The following is a 10,721-nucleotide window of genomic DNA, read 5'->3' on the forward strand; positions in this document are numbered from 1 at the left end:
ATTAAAAAAATAAAATTCCAAATAGGGTTACTTCGACCTGCTTTTATACCCACTTATTAAACAAGAAATGTATATATTTTTTCATAACTACACGCACTGGGATCCTGTAAACAATATCTGACCCTTTTTAGTGTAAACTGATAATTTTTTTTTTCGATTTTTGGCCAGGTTTTTTGGAAAATCGGACACTGTGCATTGTCTCAATTTGAACTTCTATATCTCAAAAGCGGTAAAACGTACGGAAATACCATAACGGTCAATCTTGTATAGAATTTTCATAGCTACAACATTTTTTGGTCCAGTTTTGATAGGTCTTGCGGTTTCCAAGCAAAATCGCGAAAACCTAAAAAACCTTAAAAATGCCGACTTGAATCGCGATTTTTTTAAAAAGTGATCTGGCGATTTTTTTGTTTTCTTGATTTATCACATCTATGAAGATTGTTGTTTCAGAATCCGCAAAAACTTCCTAGGTGTAAGCTCCTTCCATTTAAAGTTGTTTCAGTAGCACCGTGATTAGCTGACAGAATAAGTTTTGGAAGTTTCCACCGTACATTTTTGTGGATTTTCTGGGATAGCTACATAAACACTGGTCCTAATTTATTCACCGACAGACTTAATCAACACCACTTCGGCGGGATTTTGAAACATAGGTCCCATTATCGAGCGAAATAAGGAGCGTTGTTACAAATATCAAAAATACCACCGCATAGCCGAGTAGAGCATGAAAAACGGTGCATTTTTTCTCTATCGCGAAAAAAGTTTCCGCACCAAATGCATTGAAGTTCAGTAATGCATTATTTAATGTTATTTGTTATAATAATATATAGGCTTTTTATAATAGCTTACTAATAGTTTTAATCTAATTAATCTGTACGTCTGTTGAAAACCAGATACAGCTCGCAATATTTAAAATGAGGCTTTATAATTGGGTATAGAAATATAGAACTTTATATTACTCGTAGAATGATTGGTATCGAAAATTAACTATATCAGTCCACGGTTTTATATAGCCCCATATACCTGTACCTCCCAATATTCGTTATTTTGACGTTTGTGACCTCAATATTCCACCGAAATGGCTGAAGTTTCATATTTAGTCTGGTAAGGGTATAAAATATTCCACCTGCTATTTGTCGGCATAGATATGTACATACCTTCATGTAACCACCATAGAACGGCCCCACCCGATTTGGGCTATTTTAAAGTTTACAGCGTAATTATCAAACCGAAATGGCTGAAATTTGGCATGTAGTTTTCGAAGATACATACAAGTTTCCACTTGATATATGTCGGTATAGGTCGACGCCTTTATAGAGCCCACATAGAAAAACAATACTGACGAAAATTATGAGTATAGGTCTATGTCTTCTTATAGCCTCCATAGAACCGTCCCTCCCGATTTACGGTCTTTTGAAGGTTTTACCGACATTATCCACGTTTTCATATAATAGAACGATAGAACGATACTCCCCGATTTGCGGTATTTTGAAAGTTTTAGCCACATAATTCAACCGAAATGACTGAGATTTGGTATTTGGTCTTCGTTGGAGGTATATAGCTTTCCACCATAAATTTTCGGTACAGATCCAAGTCTTCATATAACACCCATAGAACAGTACTACCGGATTACAGGTATTTTGAACGCTTTTTAAATAGTCTGGCTTAATCCTATTGTTGTTGTTTTAATATTTTAACAACATATAAATATTAAAACAAAAATGTTTTTCACTAATAAATTAATTGTTTTCAAATATTAAAACAACAACTATGGGATTAAGCCAGACTAAATTTGAAAAAACAGCTGTCCCAATAAAAAACCACCAATATGATATTTTGAAAGTGTAAGCCATATTATTCAACCGAAATATGTGTAGGAAATTTGGTAATTAGCTTTCGTTGGAGATACAAAACAAATTTTTCTACCGAATTGGTTTTTAATTGTAATTTTGTGTTCCCAGTAGATAGAAAACCTACTCGTCAATTTTTTTTGTCAAATTTTCGAACCGTATTTTATTGCGTGTTGTCGAGTACAAAAGCTCAATTCGAAAAATTTAAAATATTGGTTCATGAGTTTTGTTTTTGTTTAGTCCAACAGATGTTTTTTTTACATCGTTTGTTAAGCTAGGTAGACCTAAGTTTGTGTAAAAAAATATTTTTCCGACGAAAAGTGGGGAAGAATGGAATAATAAAAAAAAAAACAAACAATATATAAAAATGTTGGTTCATGTTTTGGAAAGGACAACGAAAGGGATTTCTACATTTTCCGTTTGAAGTGGATGTAACATGGCATTTTGGATGCTTAATGGCTAGAAAAAACTCAACACAGAAAATTATCAATATGAAGTGATTCTCAGTTAAGATATGTTTTCTACTTCTCCAAGGAATAAACAAGCCTTAACGTGAAAGAAGAGCTTTGTACTTCCAGAAATAAATGGAAACGAATTGTTCCTATTAGCTTCAATACAGTTCGTGGTGGAAGGTATCAAATGTTCGGCCAAACGCCATTCTTACTTGTTGTAACTAAATTCATTTACGTCGGCGGTATAATGAATATAACAGGAGAGTTGTTAGATGTACCTGTACTCATTATATTCGTCGTTTTATTAATTGAGTAAAGCGGGCTATTCATTTCAATCGATTATTCTAAAAGTAGTCGTAGCATGCTTACAGTATAATCTCAATAATCCGGACACCACATGTTTCGGCGGTGTCCGGATTACCGGGTAGTAACAAAAACGTATAAATTTGTACGTTTAAATCATTAATAACGGACTTTCACTAGGTAATAAATAACCTGACATACAAAGTAAACGAATTAATGTTTAGCAAATATCACGGATTGCGACCACTTTAAGAGCGGGTGCAGCTTTCCTTATTTAGGTGACATTTGCTGAGTATCTTTGTCATGTACCACTTCTCTACAAACAAAAACATTGTTCCACAACATCCCATACGGGACAAGGGAGACTTCTCTCATATCAATGAGTGCACCCCGATTCATATTAGCTCAATGATATGGGACCTACTGTTTATCGCCGAGTCCGAACGGCGTGTCTAAAGACACCACTTGTAGAGAAGTTTTACAAGGCTGAAATACTCAGGAAATGTCGCCACCATTACTGAGGGGTATTTTGCCACCGTTGAAAAATGTTTGATGTTGCCTGGCCGGGGAATCGAACCACCGACCTTCTGTGTGAAAGGCGGGCGTGCATACCATTGCACCACGGTGGCACCCACCACTTCTCTACAACTGGTGTAATTTATTCATAGTTTTATAAGGACATAAACTTCGTAGTCCATGTAAATATATTGATTTACCTTGTCCATGGGACATGAGCCTCTTACGACTTGCGATAGAATTTCAGAATTCACAATTGCACTCATCTCATTATGGCGAATTTTTAGCCATTTCTATTAACATCGACAAATGATTTCATCTGGTTGACGAAACCAAAAAGATACATTGATTTACAAAAGGTTATAGCTTACGAATAAGATGAAATTGAATTTGTATATGTATATATATTGGTTGCATAATTACGACAATGCAATATAACAATACTTAGTTACCGGTGATCTTGAATGCCAGTCATCAATGGTTGAACGATGTGAAAATCATTTGAAAGATTCAGATGGTTAATCACATATTGACTGTATAACTGAGTTAACAGTGGCTATATAGCTATATATAGTCAAGTTTTGGACCGAAAACTTTGAAAAACTTAATTTTTCTTAAGCATACACCAATTACACGGTGCTCTTGAAACAATTTTAAATGGAAGGTGCTTACACCTCAGAAGTTTTTGCGGATTCTGAAACTAGAATGTTCATAGATGAGAAAAATCAAAAAACAAAAAAATCGCCGGAGCGCTTTTTGAATAAATCGCGATTTAAGTTGACATTTTTAGGGGTTGTTTAGGTTTTCACGGTTTTGCTTAGAAACGGCAAGTCCTATCAAAATGGGACTGAAGAAAATGTTGCAGCTGTGAAAATTCTCTACAAGATTGACCTTTATGGTATTCTCGTCGGTTTTACCGCTTTTGAGATATAGAAGTTCAAATTGGGGCAAGTCAAATTCAGTTTAATTCTGTATCGCCCCCTTATAAAACAATATCATGACTGCAAATTCTCAACTTAAACTTACAGTATCGGCCAAAACTAAAGCACCCCCTCAGTAAATTTTTTTGAAATGATAATTTTTTTATGAAAACTAAATTATAAATTTATATTTTATTTTTCTTTCTTTTTATTTATTTATATCTTTATAATTGGAAAATGCAAAAATAAGGAATTCAGAATTTAATAAACAAAAGTTAAAATTCAAAAAATAGTTTAGGTCGCAAATATAAGCGGACAAAACTAAAGCACACCCCAATTTGAGGTACAACAAAAACTATTGAAATCAATATTTCGCTGCGTATCCTCTATTCTGAATGACACAATCACATCTTTTTGGTGTAGAAGATACTAAATTATTAATTACTGCCGGCGAAATAATTGATTTTCGGAAAATTTAGCTTAAATCCTCAAAATACTGAAAATCGGAAGGAACCGTTATATGGAGGCTATACCCAAACGTGGACCCAGGTCCACGATTTTTGTTGGATATGTTTTGTGACCACTAAGAGCCCTAAGTACCAAATTACAGCTAATTTAGTAGGAAAATATGGCTTAAATATCCGAAATACCGAAGATCGGAAGGTACCGCTATAAGGGGGCTATACCAAAGCATTAGCCGATATTGTTCATATTCATCCAAAAATGATGCTACAGCATTCACTAGTCAAATACAATACGCTAACGTTTAAAAATTAGCAAAAGAACGAATTGCAGAAGAACGATAGACGCCGCCTTATTCAGTCGACGACCAGCAAAAAAAACCTTTCATATCGACTAAAAATGAAGGAGCCAGACTGGCATTCGCCAAGACCCTTTTGAACTGTTTTCCGATGAATCTATGTTTAATTTAAAGTATTCAGATGGTAAAAGGCTTGGACCAAATGGGCAACCGTTAAATCCTAAATATTGCAAAGACGCTGTAAAACATGGAGGCGGAAGGATTTTTGCTGGCCGTCGACTGAATAAGCCGGCGTCTACCGTTCTTTTGCAATTCGTTATTTTGCTAATTTTTAAACCTAAGGGATTTAGTATTTGACCAGAGAATGCTGTAGCATCATTTTTGGATGAATATGAACAATATCGGCTAATGTTATGGTATAGCCCCCTTATAGCGGTACCTTCCGATCTTCTGTATTTCGGATATTTAAGCCACTTTTTCCAACTAAATTAGCTGTAGTTTGGTACTTAGGGTTCCTAGTGGTCACAAAACATATTCACCAAAAATCGTGGACCTGGGTTCACGTTTGGGTGTAGCCCCCATATAACGGTAACTTCCGATTTTCAGTATTTTGAGGATTTAAGCTAAATTTTCCGAAAATCAATTATTTCGCCGGCAGTAATTAATAATTTAGTATCTTCTACACCAAAAAGATGTGATTGTGTCATTCAGAATAGAGGATACGCAACGAAATATTGATTTCAATAGTTTTTGTTGTACCTCGAATTGGGGGGTGCTTTAGTTTTGTCCGCTTATATTTGCGACCTAAAATGTTTTTTGAATTTTAACTTTTGTTTATTAAATTCTGATCTCTTTATTTTTGTATTTTTCAATTATAAAGATATAAATAAATAAAAAGAAAAATAAAAAATAAATTTATAATTTAGTTTTCATAAAAAAATTATCATTTCAAAAAAATTTACTGAGGGGGTGCTTTAGTTTTGGCCGATACTGTATATATCTAAAACAATGTTACAACTTAGGATAAGTTACTTAAGCCAGTCTTGTAGAGAATTTTCGCAGCTTTAAGATTTTCTCAGGTCCCATATCGATTAGACTTACCGTATTCTAGCAAAATCGCGAAACCCTAACGAAAAAACCTAAAAATGTAAACTGAGCTTCTTTATCTCAAAAATGGTACAGGCTGGGAACAAATAATAAACGTCAATCCTCTAGAGAATTTTCACAGCTACAACAGTTTCTTTAGCTCCATTTCGATTGGACATGCGGTTTCCAAGCAAAATCGTGAAAATCTAAAAAAACACGTAAAAATGTGAGTTTTGACCGCGGTTTATTTAAAAATCCCTACATCAATTTTTTTTGTTTTTGGATTCAAATCCCGGATTATCGGGATTTGAACCCACGTCCTTGAAAACATATCAAAAATGTTGTCACGGCGTGTTAGCGTTCAAAGCCAAAACTCATAACTTCAAAGGCAGCGCAAAATAGCGTTTGTCATGAAGAAATACATTTCAACGGCCAAATATGCGTTAATGTATAAAAAAAAACACATTTGCATTTGAAAAACGAAAAGTTCTAGGACAGAGAAGCCATTCCACAGTCGATTCGTCTGAAGAGCTGCTCAACTAGCAGCGAAACGTCACGTAATTTGGTGACTGTGTGGGTTCGAGTCCCTGGCTTTCCTTTTTCACTTGCAAAAACTTTCCGATCATCAAGCTTAACTCTAAACGAGGAAATTAATAAAAATCCTTTTCTTTATGGATTTAGGGAGTTATCTGAAATTTGTGGACGAATGAACTTGATGAAATATGGATTTTGATAACAGTTCAAAAGTATTGCGAAGTAGGTACCTGAAGGTTCACCGTTGATCACCGTATAACCATTATATCGAGAAGCATGGACTTGCAGACACAAAATTGTGAACTTTTATGAACGAGATACCCTAAGGAGTGGACCGATATGACCCATTTTCGAACTTAAACTAAGTTTGCACAAAATATTACGAGATTCAAAGTTTGGATCAATTCAGTTGCTCCGTTTAAAGTATAACGTGCGTACCAAAAATAATTTTTTTACTTTTGTGGTGGTGGTTCCGAACTTGAACTATGTTTGGTGAAAATATAAGAATGTACAATCCTGATCCTCCTGAAGAGACCAGCAAGGTAATTTGGTAATTGATACAGGTAGTGGGCTCGGGATATGGAAAGAGCATTTTTCCAAACTGTTGATATCCCATAGTAGCGAAGAAGATATCGCAAATCCAATCCCAAAAGATGGTATTGAATGTATACCACCCGGCCAATATGAGTAATGACAGCAATAAACCGGAAGAAGAATAATAAGGCAAAATGAGGCGATGGTCTGCACCATCTGGCAGGGAGAACGCTTACCCGACGATGATGATGCTCAGGTTCATCCTGTTTCCGTCCACTAGAAGGGAGATAAGACTGTGTTTGCAAAATACAGGGGTATAAGTCTGCTCGCTATTGCTTATAAGATAGTTTCAGGTATATTGTGCGAACGATTAAAGTCTATGGTCAACGAAATAATTGGGTCATACCGACACGGTTTTTGACCTGCAAATTTTTATACCCTACACCACTATGTGGAAAGGGTATTATAAGTTTGTTTTGGTAAAAATTCATGTAACACCGCGAAATATTCGTCGGATACCCCCAATGTGGTATACCAATCTTCATATATCGACGAGATAAAGCGATTTTGAGATGTGTGTCCGTCCGTCCTTCAGGGCGTCCGTCCGTCCGTCCGTCTAATCATTATAAATTGTAATCAAACTCCAGGCCGCAATTATGGACCGATCGTCGTGAAATTTTATATGGAGGTAGGGCACAGACCTGAATAGATCCCTATTTTTATTGGGGATGATCGTGAAATATTTAGCAGGTGAAATGGACCAAAAACATAATTTTTTTTATCAAATTTTGTAGCGGCTCTGTAGGTCGCAATAACAGTCCGATCAACGCAAGGTAAGGGTATATGACGAAGATGAAGCTTGCAATTTGAGATGATGATCAGGTAATATTTAGAGGGTTAAATGGACCACAACTATTGTGTGAATATTGTGAACATTTTTGATATACAGCTTATATCTTTATTCTTGGAAGACATATTCCGGGTAAGTAAGCTATACTTGGAAAATAAACTTTTGACCTTTCTATTGATGCCAATTGTGTAGGTGTACATGATAAGATAACAGAGCTACATACAGCCTTATATATCCAATTATTTGTTTGTAGTGTAATAATAAACACGCTAGAGGTCGCAATTATAACCCAATAGTCACGAAATTTTTCACGAGGTAAGACTTTAGGTCGAAGAAGATGCCTACAATTTTGGATGATGATCTGCTATTATTAAGCAGGTGAAATGGAACATTACTTTTGTAAGAAAAATAAGAACATTTTATATTTTTCATATTTTAATTTGTGGAGGCCATATACCGCCAAAGTAGCCTACATAAGAAAAAAGAACGACTTACCTTTCAACTGATACATATTACAATAATGAGTTTGGTAGATAACGGGGCTACTGTCTAATATAAAGTGGGTTTTCTGTAGAGAACCACATTTTCCTCCCATGCTATAATTGTCTCTATCATGACAGAGAAATTCCCTGTTTGTGTATTATTGCGAATTACGTGGAGCCCAGGCGTATTAATTGTCCAATTGAATTTTTTATACACATATCGCACCTGTTCAACAGAGGGGTAGTAACTAAAAATTTTAACTTTTTATTAAGAATTACTTATTAATGAATTACCCTACCCACTGTAAAAATCTGTCATTTCTTTGTCTACTCTTTCGTCAAAAATACCGGTATTTCACTTTTCATACTACTACTTATGTACCAACAGTTTTTGTCTCTACTGAAAAATAGAAATGTTTGAGTTGCTACCTTTTTGTTGAACAGGTGCGATATATTGCAGCATGGGTTCGTTTCGCCACGTTTTTTCAAAATGTACTGTTAAAGTTTTTTTTCTGTGGCGAGAATCGAAACTATAGAATTCCCTGCCTTACCCCTTGGCGAACAATGCCAAATATTTTCCACTAATAAACTAGTTGTTTTAAAATATTAAAACAACAACAATGGGATTAAGCCAGACTATTTTGAAAAAAACAAAATTGCAAACGCTATCCCAAAAAAAAACACAATGTTTCTAATTGAAGACACTGACACGACGTGTGTTGTTTTTGCTGTAAAGCAGACCAACCAAATTTTGGTGTGTGCATTCGTCGAAATTCGACGACACATACTAGTGGAAAAGGTTTGAATTGTTTTCGCAGACACTTTCGTCGGAGTTGTGTGAGGTTGCCAAGGAAAAACTTCTCATTGAACTTTTTTCTTTGCTAACCTTTATTGATTGATGTTTGGGTATAACAAGTTTTTTGTTGAAGAAGTTATTGAAAAATAACTTCGGTGGAGATTATCCACAAACAAAAAACAAGGGAACTGATGAGATTCTGTGGCGAGAATCGAAACTATAGTATTCCCTGCCTTACCCCTTGGCGAACAATGCCAAATCTTTTCCACTAATAAACTAGTTGTTTTAAAATATTAAAACAACAACAATGGGATTAAGCCAGACTATTTTGAAAAAACAAAATTGCAAACGCTATCCCAAAAATATTAATTTTGGTGAAGGTGAAGGCACCCAATGAGCTCTTCCTGGCGTATAATTTTGCGATTTATACATACAACAATTTACCTCCAAGTCAGAACGGCGTGCTCTAAGACACCACTTGTAGAGAATTTTTTTTGGCTGAAATACCCAGGAAATGTCGTCAACATTACTAAGAGGTATTTTGTCACCGTTGATCGATTCCCCGGCCAGGTAACTTCAAACTGTGGGAAAATACCCCTCAGTAATGTTGGCGACATTTTTTGAGTATGTCAGTCATGTAAAACTTCTCTAAAAGTGGTGTCTTAGGGCACGGCGTTCGGACGGTCGGCGGTCCCCATATCAGGAAATATGAATCGGATGTACTCATTGATAAGAGAGAAGTCTCCCTTGTCCCTTATGGGATGTTTGTGGAACAATTACTATAGCATTTCCAAATTAAATGAAACCTTTTCCAAATTAAATGAAACCTTTTCCAAATTGAATGAAACCTTTTCCAAATTGAATGAAACCTTTTCCAAATTGAATGAAACCTTTTCCAAATTAAATGAAACCTTTTCCAATTCAAATGAAACCTTTTCCATTTCAAATGAAACCTTTTCCATTTCAAATGAAACCTTTTCCAAATTGAATGAAACCTTTATTTTTATTAAAAGAAATATACAAAATTATATTAGTTTTTAATTGATATTAATTTCAAATCTCATCTTAAGTAATATTATTATAAAAGGTTGTTTTTATATTTATGAACTTCAATTAAAAATATCATTTATTTCATTGATTTTTGCTTTCATACTCTAAATACGAAATAGGCCTTGACATCAATGAAGGTTAGGCTAAAATAATCTGAAAAAAAGTATTAAGGTTAAAAGAATTCTGTCGATAACGAGGGCTATTTCTCTTACCTAATGGAGTGGTTCATGGTTTGCTGCCTGTGGAATTCTGAGAACCATGTCCATTACGTAATTGGAGCAGTCTTGTTGATTTAGCTGTTGGATGCTATGCTCAATCACGTCAACGATATTGTGATCTATTGCCAGATCGCGAAGTTTCTCTCTGGCACAACATTTTATTTTGGAAAATGCCTTTTCAATTGGGTTTAGCATTGGTGAATATGGCGGTAAATACTTCAAATTACACCGGTGCGATTCTATCAATACCTTGATATCTGGTCTTTTGTGAATTTTTGCATTATCCATTATTAAAAACGAGTTTTCCAAATCTGGAGTTATTTTTTCTAACAAGCCTTCAATAAATGATTTAAATTTATCCGCATTGACTGTT

The sequence above is a fragment of the Musca autumnalis genome, unplaced genomic scaffold (genome assembly GCF_047663935.1).
Source record: "Musca autumnalis isolate F117 unplaced genomic scaffold, ASM4766393v1 scaffold_1, whole genome shotgun sequence".
In the NCBI taxonomy this organism is placed as follows: domain Eukaryota; kingdom Metazoa; phylum Arthropoda; class Insecta; order Diptera; family Muscidae; genus Musca; species Musca autumnalis.